A 16,750-nucleotide genomic window follows, 5' to 3' on the forward strand; every position below is an offset into this window, starting at 1 on the left:
GCAAATGCGGTACTGCTTTTCGTGGAAGGATCAGAACGCGGCAAGGACACTCTCAAACAGAATGGCATATGCATCAGAACCAGGTTGGAGAAAAACTTTATAATGCTTTACACAGTAATTAAATGGAGTTGCCTTACATTTCACGACGAGAGCAGATTCTTTCAAGCAAATTCGAAGGCAGGTTTGCAGATGGGAAAGCAAGCAAGAAAGCTCCGTTCTTGTCCATGTAAAAGGCTGCAGTTGACGAACAAAGCAGTTTCTGGCCAGTTTCGAACTAGGGACCTTTCGCGTGTTAGGCGAACGTGATGACCACTAAGCTACAGAAACCAGCCGATGTCGCCGTGAAATTGATGACAATATATAGACAATGATTTCGTCAATGTTTGGACCGTAGGGCGAGGTGGAATAAGCTGGGACGACTTTCCCTGCAGCGTAACGGCTGCGATATGATCTTATGGAAGGGATGTAAACTGAGTATTTCTGTGTTTTACCCAAATTGGGGTGAGTTGAAAACTCGAGAGCATAGGTTTAAGGTGAGTGGGCTGAAATTGACAAACGACCTGAGGCACATTTCCCACACAGAAGGTTGTGCGTGTATGGAATGAGCTCCCAGAGGAAGTGGAGAAGGCTATTACACTCAGAAAATTGCAAAGGTAATCGGATAGTTTCTGGACAGGATGGGTTTAGAGGGATTGGGGCCAAATGCTGGGGAACGGGACTTGTTTAATTTTGGTTATGTGGTGAGCATGGATGAGATACACCTAAATATCTGTTTCCACGCCGTGTACCCCCATAACGTCTTGTTGCTAACACTGGCTGTAAAGGATTACTTTTTAGCGGAGTTTTCCATCGCAGTCTGTGGCACAATCGTTTAGTCTGTTCGACTGCTCACGGGAAAGGTAGTATTGTGAAACACTGCAGATACGAACAACTTCCTTAATTTTGCCCCGACTGACCATACTCCGTGAAATTTTCCCAGACCTCAATTGAGGAGTTTTGCTGCTCGAAGTTACCTCAGAAACCCTGTTAACTCGTAATGTGCTGAGCGAATCGCAAAACAGAAAGCATTTTTCACGGAACACAAACAAAACTGGCATGCCGAATGCATTTTCAGACAGAGAGATGCATGAATGCTAAATGTGTCACAGTCCGAGGGCATGAGTCATAAAGTAATCTCACAACTAAAAACAGGGCAATTCCAAACTACTCTTTCAAACATACTGCAGCGTTAGTGCACCACCACTTTCCAGACAATGCTGAAAAGAGAGATAGAAAGAACATCATAAGAACGGGCCATAAAAAGTGAATTTCACCAATCACAGTCTCGATTAGATTACCTTTTCCTTCTGATGACTCCAGGACGGAAATGAAGGAAATGGGAGAAATTCAATAACATATGACACCGAAATTCATTGGAACGATTTTCCCATTGGACAGAAAACCAAATAACGACGAGTCGAGTCACCGCAGGACTTTGTTTCACAACAGCGATGAAATAATAGTCTCCATTCGGTTCCAGTAAAAGCACAAATCGCTTTGGAACAGCAGAGCTGTTTGCGATTTTCCGCGCGGGAGGCGAACGCGATCATGACAGCAGAGACACTTGGACACTTCGGTCAAATAACCATGAGCTGCTAGACATTACTACAATTTCGATTCTTGCTTTGCTAAATGATTTCACACATTGCTCGAAACAGGACGACTTTCACGTTTACACGGAACACGAAACACACCTGACTACAGGGAAAATGCACAAAGCTGAGCAGGCCGTGTTCCACATCAAACCGTGCAGCATTTATTCAGTCACTGTGTCTGTTTTGCAGAAGAAGGGTCCCAAAGAATGTTCTCCACCCTAAAACCGGAGGTCGCATTACAATCCGAGAACGACACATCACATTGTGAGCATGCTCTGACCTCGGGGCCGGTTCGAGATGCCACTTTCCGTGCCTTTTACTTTAACCGTGCAATTTGCTGCAGAGATGTTCACTCCTGGACATGAGCCACGTGGATACCAACTGAGTCGGAAACCTGTGCGGGAATCGACGAGAAGCGATTCAATAAATTTGGCTAACTTCCATGGTGCTTATTGGAAATGCAGTTTCTGTTCAAGTCAATCGAAAAGGCAGTTTCTGAACATAGTAACAGAAGTCAAAAGGTAATTACCTCACCCCACCCCCACTCCGGAAGAGGTGCTAACTGCCCTTGAGTGCTTTTTGATCTCGATGTGAAGAGCTCACACGCCTCTGAGTCACCTTCAAGTCTCTGTTTGCGGAGTGAATCACAAAGAAGGACTTTTACCAGAGCTGCAACCGCCTCACTTCCCCACTCGCTCTCCCCTTTTACATTTTCCTGCTCGTCAGTGATTTAAAGAAAACCAAATGGATGCGATGTCATTCTGTAGCCTCTCTGTCGATTCCTCCGTTTCAGTTCCAACATGGCTTAGATCTCGGGGCGCACCTTAATATTAGCGGCGCTATGAAAGCACAAGTTCAAAGGTTCCTCTGAGAGTGTAAATTATTTCATTGCTGTTGCTGATTGAATGAGCCACTAACGTGCGAACTGCCCCAAAATATGATTCAGGAATCTGGTACCAACTCTCGCGCGTTGAATAACGACAGACAGCTTCCAAATGAGGCCTTTCAGAGACGACTTTGGGGTACATTTGACAGACAGACAAGTTCAGGAATCCGTGGTGCGCTGTGACACCAGCGCAGCAGCTTCTTCCCTGCCTTTGAACCGGGCCGCCTGCGCAAGGAATGCAAATGCGGTACTGCTTTTCGTGGAAGGATCAGAACGCGGCAAGGACACTCTCAAACAGAATGGCATATGCATCAGAACCAGGTTGGAGAAAAACTTTATAATGCTTTACACAGTAATTAAATGGAGTTGCCTTACATTTCACTACGAGAGCAGATTCTTTCAAGCAAATTCGAAGGCAGGTTTGCAGATGGGAAAGCAAGCAAGAAAGCTCCGTTCTTGTCCATGTAAAAGGCTGCAGTTGACGAACAAAGCAGTTTCTGGCCAGTTTCGAACTAGGGACCTTTCGCGTGTTAGGCGAACGTGATGACCACTAAGCTACAGAAACCAGCCGATGTCGCCGTGAAATTGATGACAATATATAGACAATGATTTCGTCAATGTTTGGACCGTAGGGCGAGGTGGAATAAGCTGGGACGACTTTCCCTGCAGCGTAACGGCTGCGATATGATCTTATGGAAGGGATGTAAACTGAGTATTTCTGTGTTTTACCCAAATTGGGGTGAGTTGAAAACTCGAGAGCATAGGTTTAAGGTGAGTGGGCTGAAATTGACAAACGACCTGAGGCACATTTCCCACACAGAAGGTTGTGCGTGTATGGAATGAGCTCCCAGAGGAAGTGGAGAAGGCTATTACACTCAGAAAATTGCAAAGGTAATCGGATAGTTTCTGGACAGGATGGGTTTAGAGGGATTGGGGCCAAATGCTGGGGAACGGGACTTGTTTAATTTTGGTTATGTGGTGAGCATGGATGAGATACACCTAAATATCTGTTTCCACGCCGTGTACCCCCATAACGTCTTGTTGCTAACACTGGCTGTAAAGGATTACTTTTTAGCGGAGTTTTCCATCGCAGTCTGTGGCACAATCGTTTAGTCTGTTCGACTGCTCACGGGAAAGGTAGTATTGTGAAACACTGCAGATACGAACAACTTCCTTAATTTTGCCCCGACTGACCATACTCCGTGAAATTTTCCCAGACCTCAATTGAGGAGTTTTGCTGCTCGAAGTTACCTCAGAAACCCTGTTAACTCGTAATGTGCTGAGCGAATCGCAAAACAGAAAGCATTTTTCACGGAACACAAACAAAACTGGCATGCCGAATGCATTTTCAGACAGAGAGATGCATGAATGCTAAATGTGTCACAGTCCGAGGGCATGAGTCATAAAGTAATCTCACAACTAAAAACAGGGCAATTCCAAACTACTCTTTCAAACATACTGCAGCGTTAGTGCACCACCACTTTCCAGACAATGCTGAAAAGAGAGATAGAAAGAACATCATAAGAACGGGCCATAAAAAGTGAATTTCACCAATCACAGTCTCGATTAGATTACCTTTTCCTTCTGATGACTCCAGGACGGAAATGAAGGAAATGGGAGAAATTCAATAACATATGACACCGAAATTCATTGGAACGATTTTCCCATTGGACAGAAAACCAAATAACGACGAGTCGAGTCACCGCAGGACTTTGTTTCACAACAGCGATGAAATAATAGTCTCCATTCGGTTCCAGTAAAAGCACAAATCGCTTTGGAACAGCAGAGCTGTTTGCGATTTTCCGCGCGGGAGGCGAACGCGATCATGACAGCAGAGACACTTGGACACTTCGGTCAAATAACCATGAGCTGCTAGACATTACTACAATTTCGATTCTTGCTTTGCTAAATGATTTCACACATTGCTCGAAACAGGACGACTTTCACGTTTACACGGAACACGAAACACACCTGACTACAGGGAAAATGCACAAAGCTGAGCAGGCCGTGTTCCACATCAAACCGTGCAGCATTTATTCAGTCACTGTGTCTGTTTTGCAGAAGAAGGGTCCCAAAGAATGTTCTCCACCCTAAAACCGGAGGTCGCATTACAATCCGAGAACGACACATCACATTGTGAGCATGCTCTGACCTCGGGGCCGGTTCGAGATGCCACTTTCCGTGCCTTTTACTTTAACCGTGCAATTTGCTGCAGAGATGTTCACTCCTGGACATGAGCCACGTGGATACCAACTGAGTCGGAAACCTGTGCGGGAATCGACGAGAAGCGATTCAATAAATTTGGCTAACTTCCATGGTGCTTATTGGAAATGCAGTTTCTGTTCAAGTCAATCGAAAAGGCAGTTTCTGAACATAGTAACAGAAGTCAAAAGGTAATTACCTCACCCCACCCCCACTCCGGAAGAGGTGCTAACTGCCCTTGAGTGCTTTTTGATCTCGATGTGAAGAGCTCACACGCCTCTGAGTCACCTTCAAGTCTCTGTTTGCGGAGTGAATCACAAAGAAGGACTTTTACCAGAGCTGCAACCGCCTCACTTCCCCACTCGCTCTCCCCTTTTACATTTTCCTGCTCGTCAGTGATTTAAAGAAAACCAAATGGATGCGATGTCATTCTGTAGCCTCTCTGTCGATTCCTCCGTTTCAGTTCCAACATGGCTTAGATCTCGGGGCGCACCTTAATATTAGCGGCGCTATGAAAGCACAAGTTCAAAGGTTCCTCTGAGAGTGTAAATTATTTCATTGCTGTTGCTGATTGAATGAGCCACTAACGTGCGAACTGCCCCAAAATATGATTCAGGAATCTGGTACCAACTCTCGCGCGTTGAATAACGACAGACAGCTTCCAAATGAGGCCTTTCAGAGACGACTTTGGGGTACATTTGACAGACAGACAAGTTCAGGAATCCGTGGTGCGCTGTGACACCAGCGCAGCAGCTTCTTCCCTGCCTTTGAACCGGGCCGCCTGCGCAAGGAATGCAAATGCGGTACTGCTTTTCGTGGAAGGATCAGAACGCGGCAAGGACACTCTCAAACAGAATGGCATATGCATCAGAACCAGGTTGGAGAAAAACTTTATAATGCTTTACACAGTAATTAAATGGAGTTGCCTTACATTTCACTACGAGAGCAGATTCTTTCAAGCAAATTCGAAGGCAGGTTTGCAGATGGGAAAGCAAGCAAGAAAGCTCCGTTCTTGTCCATGTAAAAGGCTGCAGTTGACGAACAAAGCAGTTTCTGGCCAGTTTCGAACTAGGGACCTTTCGCGTGTTAGGCGAACGTGATGACCACTAAGCTACAGAAACCAGCCGATGTCGCCGTGAAATTGATGACAATATATAGACAATGATTTCGTCAATGTTTGGACCGTAGGGCGAGGTGGAATAAGCTGGGACGACTTTCCCTGCAGCGTAACGGCTGCGATATGATCTTATGGAAGGGATGTAAACTGAGTATTTCTGTGTTTTACCCAAATTGGGGTGAGTTGAAAACTCGAGAGCATAGGTTTAAGGTGAGTGGGCTGAAATTGACAAACGACCTGAGGCACATTTCCCACACAGAAGGTTGTGCGTGTATGGAATGAGCTCCCAGAGGAAGTGGAGAAGGCTATTACACTCAGAAAATTGCAAAGGTAATCGGATAGTTTCTGGACAGGATGGGTTTAGAGGGATTGGGGCCAAATGCTGGGGAACGGGACTTGTTTAATTTTGGTTATGTGGTGAGCATGGATGAGATACACCTAAATATCTGTTTCCACGCCGTGTACCCCCATAACGTCTTGTTGCTAACACTGGCTGTAAAGGATTACTTTTTAGCGGAGTTTTCCATCGCAGTCTGTGGCACAATCGTTTAGTCTGTTCGACTGCTCACGGGAAAGGTAGTATTGTGAAACACTGCAGATACGAACAACTTCCTTAATTTTGCCCCGACTGACCATACTCCGTGAAATTTTCCCAGACCTCAATTGAGGAGTTTTGCTGCTCGAAGTTACCTCAGAAACCCTGTTAACTCGTAATGTGCTGAGCGAATCGCAAAACAGAAAGCATTTTTCACGGAACACAAACAAAACTGGCATGCCGAATGCATTTTCAGACAGAGAGATGCATGAATGCTAAATGTGTCACAGTCCGAGGGCATGAGTCATAAAGTAATCTCACAACTAAAAACAGGGCAATTCCAAACTACTCTTTCAAACATACTGCAGCGTTAGTGCACCACCACTTTCCAGACAATGCTGAAAAGAGAGATAGAAAGAACATCATAAGAACGGGCCATAAAAAGTGAATTTCACCAATCACAGTCTCGATTAGATTACCTTTTCCTTCTGATGACTCCAGGACGGAAATGAAGGAAATGGGAGAAATTCAATAACATATGACACCGAAATTCATTGGAACGATTTTCCCATTGGACAGAAAACCAAATAACGACGAGTCGAGTCACCGCAGGACTTTGTTTCACAACAGCGATGAAATAATAGTCTCCATTCGGTTCCAGTAAAAGCACAAATCGCTTTGGAACAGCAGAGCTGTTTGCGATTTTCCGCGCGGGAGGCGAACGCGATCATGACAGCAGAGACACTTGGACACTTCGGTCAAATAACCATGAGCTGCTAGACATTACTACAATTTCGATTCTTGCTTTGCTAAATGATTTCACACATTGCTCGAAACAGGACGACTTTCACGTTTACACGGAACACGAAACACACCTGACTACAGGGAAAATGCACAAAGCTGAGCAGGCCGTGTTCCACATCAAACCGTGCAGCATTTATTCAGTCACTGTGTCTGTTTTGCAGAAGAAGGGTCCCAAAGAATGTTCTCCACCCTAAAACCGGAGGTCGCATTACAATCCGAGAACGACAGATCACATTGTGAGCATGCTCTGACCTCGGGGCCGGTTCGAGATGCCACTTTCCGTGCCTTTTACTTTAACCGTGCAATTTGCTGCAGAGATGTTCACTCCTGGACATGAGCCACGTGGATACCAACTGAGTCGGAAACCTGTGCGGGAATCGACGAGAAGCGATTCAATAAATTTGGCTAACTTCCATGGTGCTTATTGGAAATGCAGTTTCTGTTCAAGTCAATCGAAAAGGCAGTTTCTGAACATAGTAACAGAAGTCAAAAGGTAATTACCTCACCCCACCCCCACTCCGGAAGAGGTGCTAACTGCCCTTGAGTGCTTTTTGATCTCGATGTGAAGAGCTCACACGCCTCTGAGTCACCTTCAAGTCTCTGTTTGCGGAGTGAATCACAAAGAAGGACTTTTACCAGAGCTGCAACCGCCTCACTTCCCCACTCGCTCTCCCCTTTTACATTTTCCTGCTCGTCAGTGATTTAAAGAAAACCAAATGGATGCGATGTCATTCTGTAGCCTCTCTGTCGATTCCTCCGTTTCAGTTCCAACATGGCTTAGATCTCGGGGCGCACCTTAATATTAGCGGCGCTATGAAAGCACAAGTTCAAAGGTTCCTCTGAGAGTGTAAATTATTTCATTGCTGTTGCTGATTGAATGAGCCACTAACGTGCGAACTGCCCCAAAATATGATTCAGGAATCTGGTACCAACTCTCGCGCGTTGAATAACGACAGACAGCTTCCAAATGAGGCCTTTCAGAGACGACTTTGGGGTACATTTGACAGACAGACAAGTTCAGGAATCCGTGGTGCGCTGTGACACCAGCGCAGCAGCTTCTTCCCTGCCTTTGAACCGGGCCGCCTGCGCAAGGAATGCAAATGCGGTACTGCTTTTCGTGGAAGGATCAGAACGCGGCAAGGACACTCTCAAACAGAATGGCATATGCATCAGAACCAGGTTGGAGAAAAACTTTATAATGCTTTACACAGTAATTAAATGGAGTTGCCTTACATTTCACTACGAGAGCAGATTCTTTCAAGCAAATTCGAAGGCAGGTTTGCAGATGGGAAAGCAAGCAAGAAAGCTCCGTTCTTGTCCATGTAAAAGGCTGCAGTTGACGAACAAAGCAGTTTCTGCCCAGTTTCGAACTGGGGACCTTTCGCGAGTTAGGCGAACGTGATGACCACTACACTACAGAAACCAGCCGATGTCGCCGTGAGATTGATGACAATATATAGACAATGATTTCGTCAATGTTTGGACCGTAGGGCGAGGTGGCATAAGCTGGGACGACTTTCCCTGCAGCGTAACGGCTGCGATATGATCTTATGGAAGGGTTGTAAACTGAGTATTTCTGTGTTTTACCCAAATTGGGGTGAGTTGAAAACTCGAGAGCATAGGTTTAAGGTGAGTGGGCTGAAATTGACAAACGACCTGAGGCACATTTCCCACACAGAAGGTTGTGCGTGAATGGAATGAGCTCCCAGAGGAAGTGGAGGAGGCTATTACACTCAGAAAATTGCAAAGGTAATCGGATGAGTTTCTGGACAGGATGGGTTTAGAGGGATTGGGGCCAAATGCTGGGGAACGGGACTTGTTTAATTTTGGTTATGTGGTGAGCATGGATGAGATACACCTAAATATCTGTTTCCACGCCGTGTACCCCCATAACGTCTTGTTGCTAACACTGGCTGTAAAGGATTACTTTTTAGCGGAGTTTTCCATCGCAGTCTGTGGCACAATCGTTTAGTCTGTTCGACTGCTCACGGGAAAGGTAGTATTGTGAAACACTGCAGATACGAACAACTTCCTTAATTTTGCCCCGACTGACCATACTCCGTGAAATTTTCCCAGACCTCAATTGAGGAGTTTTGCTGCTCGAAGTTACCTCAGAAACCCTGTTAACTCGTAATGTGCTGAGCGAATCGCAAAACAGAAAGCATTTTTCACGGAACACAAACAAAACTGGCATGCCGAATGCATTTTCAGACAGAGAGATGCATGAATGCTAAATGTGTCACAGTCCGAGGGCATGAGTCATAAAGTAATCTCACAACTAAAAACAGGGCAATTCCAAACTACTCTTTCAAACATACTGCAGCGTTAGTGCACCACCACTTTCCAGACAATGCTGAAAAGAGAGATAGAAAGAACATCATAAGAACGGGCCATAAAAAGTGAATTTCACCAATCACAGTCTCGGTTAGATTACCTTTTCCTTCTGATGACTCCAGGACGGAAATGAAGGAAATGGGAGAAATTCAATAACATATGACACCGAAATTCATTGGAACGATTTTCCCATTGGACAGAAAACCAAATAACGACGAGTCGAGTCACCGCAGGACTTTGTTTCACAACAGCGATGAAATAATAGTCTCCATTCGGTTCCAGTAAAAGCACAAATCGCTTTGGAACAGCAGAGCTGTTTGCGATTTTCCGCGCGGGAGGCGAACGCGATCATGACAGCAGAGACACTTGGACACTTCGGTCAAATAACCATGAGCTGCTAGACATTACTACAATTTCGATTCTTGCTTTGCTAAATGATTTCACACATTGCTCGAAACAGGACGACTTTCACGTTTACACGGAACACGAAACACACCTGACTACAGGGAAAATGCACAAAGCTGAGCAGGCCGTGTTCCACATCAAACCGTGCAGCATTTATTCAGTCACTGTGTCTGTTTTGCAGAAGAAGGGTCCCAAAGAATGTTCTCCACCCTAAAACCGGAGGTCGCATTACAATCCGAGAACGACAGATCACATTGTGAGCATGCTCTGACCTCGGGGCCGGTTCGAGATGCCACTTTCCGTGCCTTTTACTTTAACCGTGCAATTTGCTGCAGAGATGTTCACTCCTGGACATGAGCCACGTGGATACCAACTGAGTCGGAAACCTGTGCGGGAATCGACGAGAAGCGATTCAATAAATTTGGCTAACTTCCATGGTGCTTATTGGAAATGCAGTTTCTGTTCAAGTCAATCGAAAAGGCAGTTTCTGAACATAGTAACAGAAGTCAAAAGGTAATTACCTCACCCCACCCCCACTCCGGAAGAGGTGCTAACTGCCCTTGAGTGCTTTTTGATCTCGATGTGAAGAGCTCACACGCCTCTGAGTCACCTTCAAGTCTCTGTTTGCGGAGTGAATCACAAAGAAGGACTTTTACCAGAGCTGCAACCGCCTCACTTCCCCACTCGCTCTCCCCTTTTACATTTTCCTGCTCGTCAGTGATTTAAAGAAAACCAAATGGATGCGATGTCATTCTGTAGCCTCTCTGTCGATTCCTCCGTTTCAGTTCCAACATGGCTTAGATCTCGGGGCGCACCTTAATATTAGCGGCGCTATGAAAGCACAAGTTCAAAGGTTCCTCTGAGAGTGTAAATTATTTCATTGCTGTTGCTGATTGAATGAGCCACTAACGTGCGAACTGCCCCAAAATATGATTCAGGAATCTGGTACCAACTCTCGCGCGTTGAATAACGACAGACAGCTTCCAAATGAGGCCTTTCAGAGACGACTCTGGGGTACATTTGACAGACAGACAAGTTCAGGAATCCGTGGTGCGCTGTGACACCAGCGCAGCAGCTTCTTCCCTGCCTTTGAACCGGGCCGCCTGCGCAAGGAATGCAAATGCGGTACTGCTTTTCGTGGAAGGATCAGAACGCGGCAAGGACACTCTCAAACAGAATGGCATATGCATCAGAACCAGGTTGGAGAAAAACTTTATAATGCTTTACACAGTAATTAAATGGAGTTGCCTTACATTTCACTACGAGAGCAGATTCTTTCAAGCAAATTCGAAGGCAGGTTTGCAGATGGGAAAGCAAGCAAGAAAGCTCCGTTCTTGTCCATGTAAAAGGCTGCAGTTGACGAACAAAGCAGTTTCTGCCCAGTTTCGAACTGGGGACCTTTCGCGTGTTAGGCGAACGTGATTACCACTACACTACAGAAACCAGCCGATGTCGCCGTGAGATTGATGACAATATATAGACAATGATTTCGTCAATGTTTGGACCGTAGGGCGAGGTGGCATAAGCTGGGACGACTTTCCCTGCAGCGTAACGGCTGCGATATGATCTTATGGAAGGGTTGTAAACTGAGTATTTCTGTGTTTTACCCAAATTGGGGTGAGTTGAAAACTCGAGAGCATAGGTTTAAGGTGAGTGGGCTGAAATTGACAAACGACCTGAGGCACATTTCCCACACAGAAGGTTGTGCGTGAATGGAATGAGCTCCCAGAGGAAGTGGAGGAGGCTATTACACTCAGAAAATTGCAAAGGTAATCGGATGAGTTTCTGGACAGGATGGGTTTAGAGGGATTGGGGCCAAATGCTGGGGAACGGGACTTGTTTAATTTTGGTTATGTGGTGAGCATGGATGAGATACACCTAAATATCTGTTTCCACGCCGTGTACCCCCATAACGTCTTGTTGCTAACACTGGCTGTAAAGGATTACTTTTTAGCGGAGTTTTCCATCGCAGTCTGTGGCACAATCGTTTAGTCTGTTCGACTGCTCACGGGAAAGGTAGTATTGTGAAACACTGCAGATACGAACAACTTCCTTAATTTTGCCCCGACTGACCATACTCCGTGAAATTTTCCCAGACCTCAATTGAGGAGTTTTGCTGCTCGAAGTTACCTCAGAAACCCTGTTAACTCGTAATGTGCTGAGCGAATCGCAAAACAGAAAGCATTTTTCACGGAACACAAACAAAACTGGCATGCCGAATGCATTTTCAGACAGAGAGATGCATGAATGCTAAATGTGTCACAGTCCGAGGGCATGAGTCATAAAGTAATCTCACAACTAAAAACAGGGCAATTCCAAACTACTCTTTCAAACATACTGCAGCGTTAGTGCACCACCACTTTCCAGACAATGCTGAAAAGAGAGATAGAAAGAACATCATAAGAACGGGCCATAAAAAGTGAATTTCACCAATCACAGTCTCGATTAGATTACCTTTTCCTTCTGATGACTCCAGGACGGAAATGAAGGAAATGGGAGAAATTCAATAACATATGACACCGAAATTCATTGGAACGATTTTCCCATTGGACAGAAAACCAAATAACGACGAGTCGAGTCACCGCAGGACTTTGTTTCACAACAGCGATGAAATAATAGTCTCCATTCGGTTCCAGTAAAAGCACAAATCGCTTTGGAACAGCAGAGCTGTTTGCGATTTTCCGCGCGGGAGGCGAACGCGATCATGACAGCAGAGACACTTGGACACTTCGGTCAAATAACCATGAGCTGCTAGACATTACTACAATTTCGATTCTTGCTTTGCTAAATGATTTCACACATTGCTCGAAACAGGACGACTTTCACGTTTACACGGAACACGAAACACACCTGACTACAGGGAAAATGCACAAAGCTGAGCAGGCCGTGTTCCACATCAAACCGTGCAGCATTTATTCAGTCACTGTGTCTGTTTTGCAGAAGAAGGGTCCCAAAGAATGTTCTCCACCCTAAAACCGGAGGTCGCATTACAATCCGAGAACGACAGATCACATTGTGAGCATGCTCTGACCTCGGGGCCGGTTCGAGATGCCACTTTCCGTGCCTTTTACTTTAACCGTGCAATTTGCTGCAGAGATGTTCACTCCTGGACATGAGCCACGTGGATACCAACTGAGTCGGAAACCTGTGCGGGAATCGACGAGAAGCGATTCAATAAATTTGGCTAACTTCCATGGTGCTTATTGGAAATGCAGTTTCTGTTCAAGTCAATCGAAAAGGCAGTTTCTGAACATAGTAACAGAAGTCAAAAGGTAATTACCTCACCCCACCCCCACTCCGGAAGAGGTGCTAACTGCCCTTGAGTGCTTTTTGATCTCGATGTGAAGAGCTCACACGCCTCTGAGTCACCTTCAAGTCTCTGTTTGCGGAGTGAATCACAAAGAAGGACTTTTACCAGAGCTGCAACCGCCTCACTTCCCCACTCGCTCTCCCCTTTTACATTTTCCTGCTCGTCAGTGATTTAAAGAAAACCAAATGGATGCGATGTCATTCTGTAGCCTCTCTGTCGATTCCTCCGTTTCAGTTCCAACATGGCTTAGATCTCGGGGCGCACCTTAATATTAGCGGCGCTATGAAAGCACAAGTTCAAAGGTTCCTCTGAGAGTGTAAATTATTTCATTGCTGTTGCTGATTGAATGAGCCACTAACGTGCGAACTGCCCCAAAATATGATTCAGGAATCTGGTACCAACTCTCGCGCGTTGAATAACGACAGACAGCTTCCAAATGAGGCCTTTCAGAGACGACTCTGGGGTACATTTGACAGACAGACAAGTTCAGGAATCCGTGGTGCGCTGTGACACCAGCGCAGCAGCTTCTTCCCTGCCTTTGAACCGGGCCGCCTGCGCAAGGAATGCAAATGCGGTACTGCTTTTCGTGGAAGGATCAGAACGCGGCAAGGACACTCTCAAACAGAATGGCATATGCATCAGAACCAGGTTGGAGAAAAACTTTATAATGCTTTACACAGTAATTAAATGGAGTTGCCTTACATTTCACTACGAGAGCAGATTCTTTCAAGCAAATTCGAAGGCAGGTTTGCAGATGGGAAAGCAAGCAAGAAAGCTCCGTTCTTGTCCATGTAAAAGGCTGCAGTTGACGAACAAAGCAGTTTCTGCCCAGTTTCGAACTGGGGACCTTTCGCGTGTTAGGCGAACGTGATTACCACTACACTACAGAAACCAGCCGATGTCGCCGTGAGATTGATGACAATATATAGACAATGATTTCGTCAATGTTTGGACCGTAGGGCGAGGTGGCATAAGCTGGGACGACTTTCCCTGCAGCGTAACGGCTGCGATATGATCTTATGGAAGGGTTGTAAACTGAGTATTTCTGTGTTTTACCCAAATTGGGGTGAGTTGAAAACTCGAGAGCATAGGTTTAAGGTGAGTGGGCTGAAATTGACAAACGACCTGAGGCACATTTCCCACACAGAAGGTTGTGCGTGAATGGAATGAGCTCCCAGAGGAAGTGGAGGAGGCTATTACACTCAGAAAATTGCAAAGGTAATCGGATGAGTTTCTGGACAGGATGGGTTTAGAGGGATTGGGGCCAAATGCTGGGGAACGGGACTTGTTTAATTTTGGTTATGTGGTGAGCATGGATGAGATACACCTAAATATCTGTTTCCACGCCGTGTACCCCCATAACGTCTTGTTGCTAACACTGGCTGTAAAGGATTACTTTTTAGCGGAGTTTTCCATCGCAGTCTGTGGCACAATCGTTTAGTCTGTTCGACTGCTCACGGGAAAGGTAGTATTGTGAAACACTGCAGATACGAACAACTTCCTTAATTTTGCCCCGACTGACCATACTCCGTGAAATTTTCCCAGACCTCAATTGAGGAGTTTTGCTGCTCGAAGTTACCTCAGAAACCCTGTTAACTCGTAATGTGCTGAGCGAATCGCAAAACAGAAAGCATTTTTCACGGAACACAAACAAAACTGGCATGCCGAATGCATTTTCAGACAGAGAGATGCATGAATGCTAAATGTGTCACAGTCCGAGGGCATGAGTCATAAAGTAATCTCACAACTAAAAACAGGGCAATTCCAAACTACTCTTTCAAACATACTGCAGCGTTAGTGCACCACCACTTTCCAGACAATGCTGAAAAGAGAGATAGAAAGAACATCATAAGAACGGGCCATAAAAAGTGAATTTCACCAATCACAGTCTCGATTAGATTACCTTTTCCTTCTGATGACTCCAGGACGGAAATGAAGGAAATGGGAGAAATTCAATAACATATGACACCGAAATTCATTGGAACGATTTTCCCATTGGACAGAAAACCAAATAACGACGAGTCGAGTCACCGCAGGACTTTGTTTCACAACAGCGATGAAATAATAGTCTCCATTCGGTTCCAGTAAAAGCACAAATCGCTTTGGAACAGCAGAGCTGTTTGCGATTTTCCGCGCGGGAGGCGAACGCGATCATGACAGCAGAGACACTTGGACACTTCGGTCAAATAACCATGAGCTGCTAGACATTACTACAATTTCGATTCTTGCTTTGCTAAATGATTTCACACATTGCTCGAAACAGGACGACTTTCACGTTTACACGGAACACGAAAGACACCTGACTACAGGGAAAATGCACAAAGCTGAGCAGGCCGTGTTCCACATCAAACCGTGCAGCATTTATTCAGTCACTGTGTCTGTTTTGCAGAAGAAGGGTCCCAAAGAATGTTCTCCACCCTAAAACCGGAGGTCGCATTACAATCCGAGAACGACAGATCACATTGTGAGCATGCTCTGACCTCGGGGCCGGTTCGAGATGCCACTTTCCGTGCCTTTTACTTTAACCGTGCAATTTGCTGCAGAGATGTTCACTCCTGGACATGAGCCACGTGGATACCAACTGAGTCGGAAACCTGTGCGGGAATCGACGAGAAGGGATTCAATAAATTTTGCTAACTTCCATGGTGCTTATTGGAAATGCAGTTTCTGTTCAAGTCAATCGAAAAGGCAGTTTCTGAACATAGTAACAGAAGTCAAAAGGTAATGACCTCACCCCACCCCCACTCCGGAAGAGGTGCTAACTGCCCTTGAGTGCTTTTTGATCTCGATGTGAAGAGCTCACACGCCTCTGAGTCACCTTCAAGTCTCTGTTTGCGGAGTGAATCACAAAGAAGGACTTTTACCAGAGCTGCAACCGCCTCACTTCCCCACTCGCTCTCCCCTTTTACATTTTCCTGCTCGTCAGTGATTTAAAGAAAACCAAATGGATGCGATGTCATTCTGTAGCCTCTCTGTCGATTCCTCCGTTTCAGTTCCAACATGGCTTAGATCTCGGGGCGCACCTTAATATTAGCGGCGCTATGAAAGCACAAGTTCAAAGGTTCCTCTGAGAGTGTAAATTATTTCATTGCTGTTGCTGATTGAATGAGCCACTAACGTGCGACTGCCCCAAAATATGATTCAGGAATCTGGTACCAACTCTCGCGCGTTGAATAACGACAGACAGCTTCTAAATGAGGCCTTTCAGAGACGACTTTGGGGTACATTTGACAGACAGACAAGTTCAGGAATCCGTGGTGCGCTGTGACACCAGCGCAGCAGCTTCTTCCCTGCCTTTGAACCGGGCCGCCTGCGCAAGGAATGCAAATGCGGTACTGCTTTTCGTGGAAGGATCAGAACGCGGCAAGGACACTCTCAAACAGAATGGCATATGCATCAGAACCAGGTTGGAGAAAAACTTTATAATGCTTTACACAGTAATTAAATGGAGTTGCCTTACATTTCACTACGAGAGCAGATTCTTTCAAGCAAATTCGAAGGCAGGTTTGCAGATGGGAAAGCA

At 45.7% G+C, this 16,750-nt stretch overlaps 2 non-coding genes across 2 annotated transcripts; both read right to left on the reverse strand.

Annotated features, from left to right (window-relative positions):
• Positions 1 to 11,287: 11,287 nt before the first annotated feature.
• trnav-aac (transfer RNA valine (anticodon AAC)) lies at positions 11,288 to 11,360 on the reverse strand. Its single transcript has one exon. It is a non-coding gene; the product is annotated as a tRNA-Val (tRNA).
• Positions 11,361 to 14,046: 2,686 nt separating this feature from the next.
• On the reverse strand, positions 14,047 to 14,119 carry trnav-aac (transfer RNA valine (anticodon AAC)). Its single transcript has one exon. It is a non-coding gene; the product is annotated as a tRNA-Val (tRNA).
• Positions 14,120 to 16,750: the final 2,631 nt, after the last annotated feature.

This window comes from Chiloscyllium punctatum, chromosome 12 (assembly GCF_047496795.1).
Source record: "Chiloscyllium punctatum isolate Juve2018m chromosome 12, sChiPun1.3, whole genome shotgun sequence".
Classification (NCBI taxonomy): domain Eukaryota; kingdom Metazoa; phylum Chordata; class Chondrichthyes; order Orectolobiformes; family Hemiscylliidae; genus Chiloscyllium; species Chiloscyllium punctatum.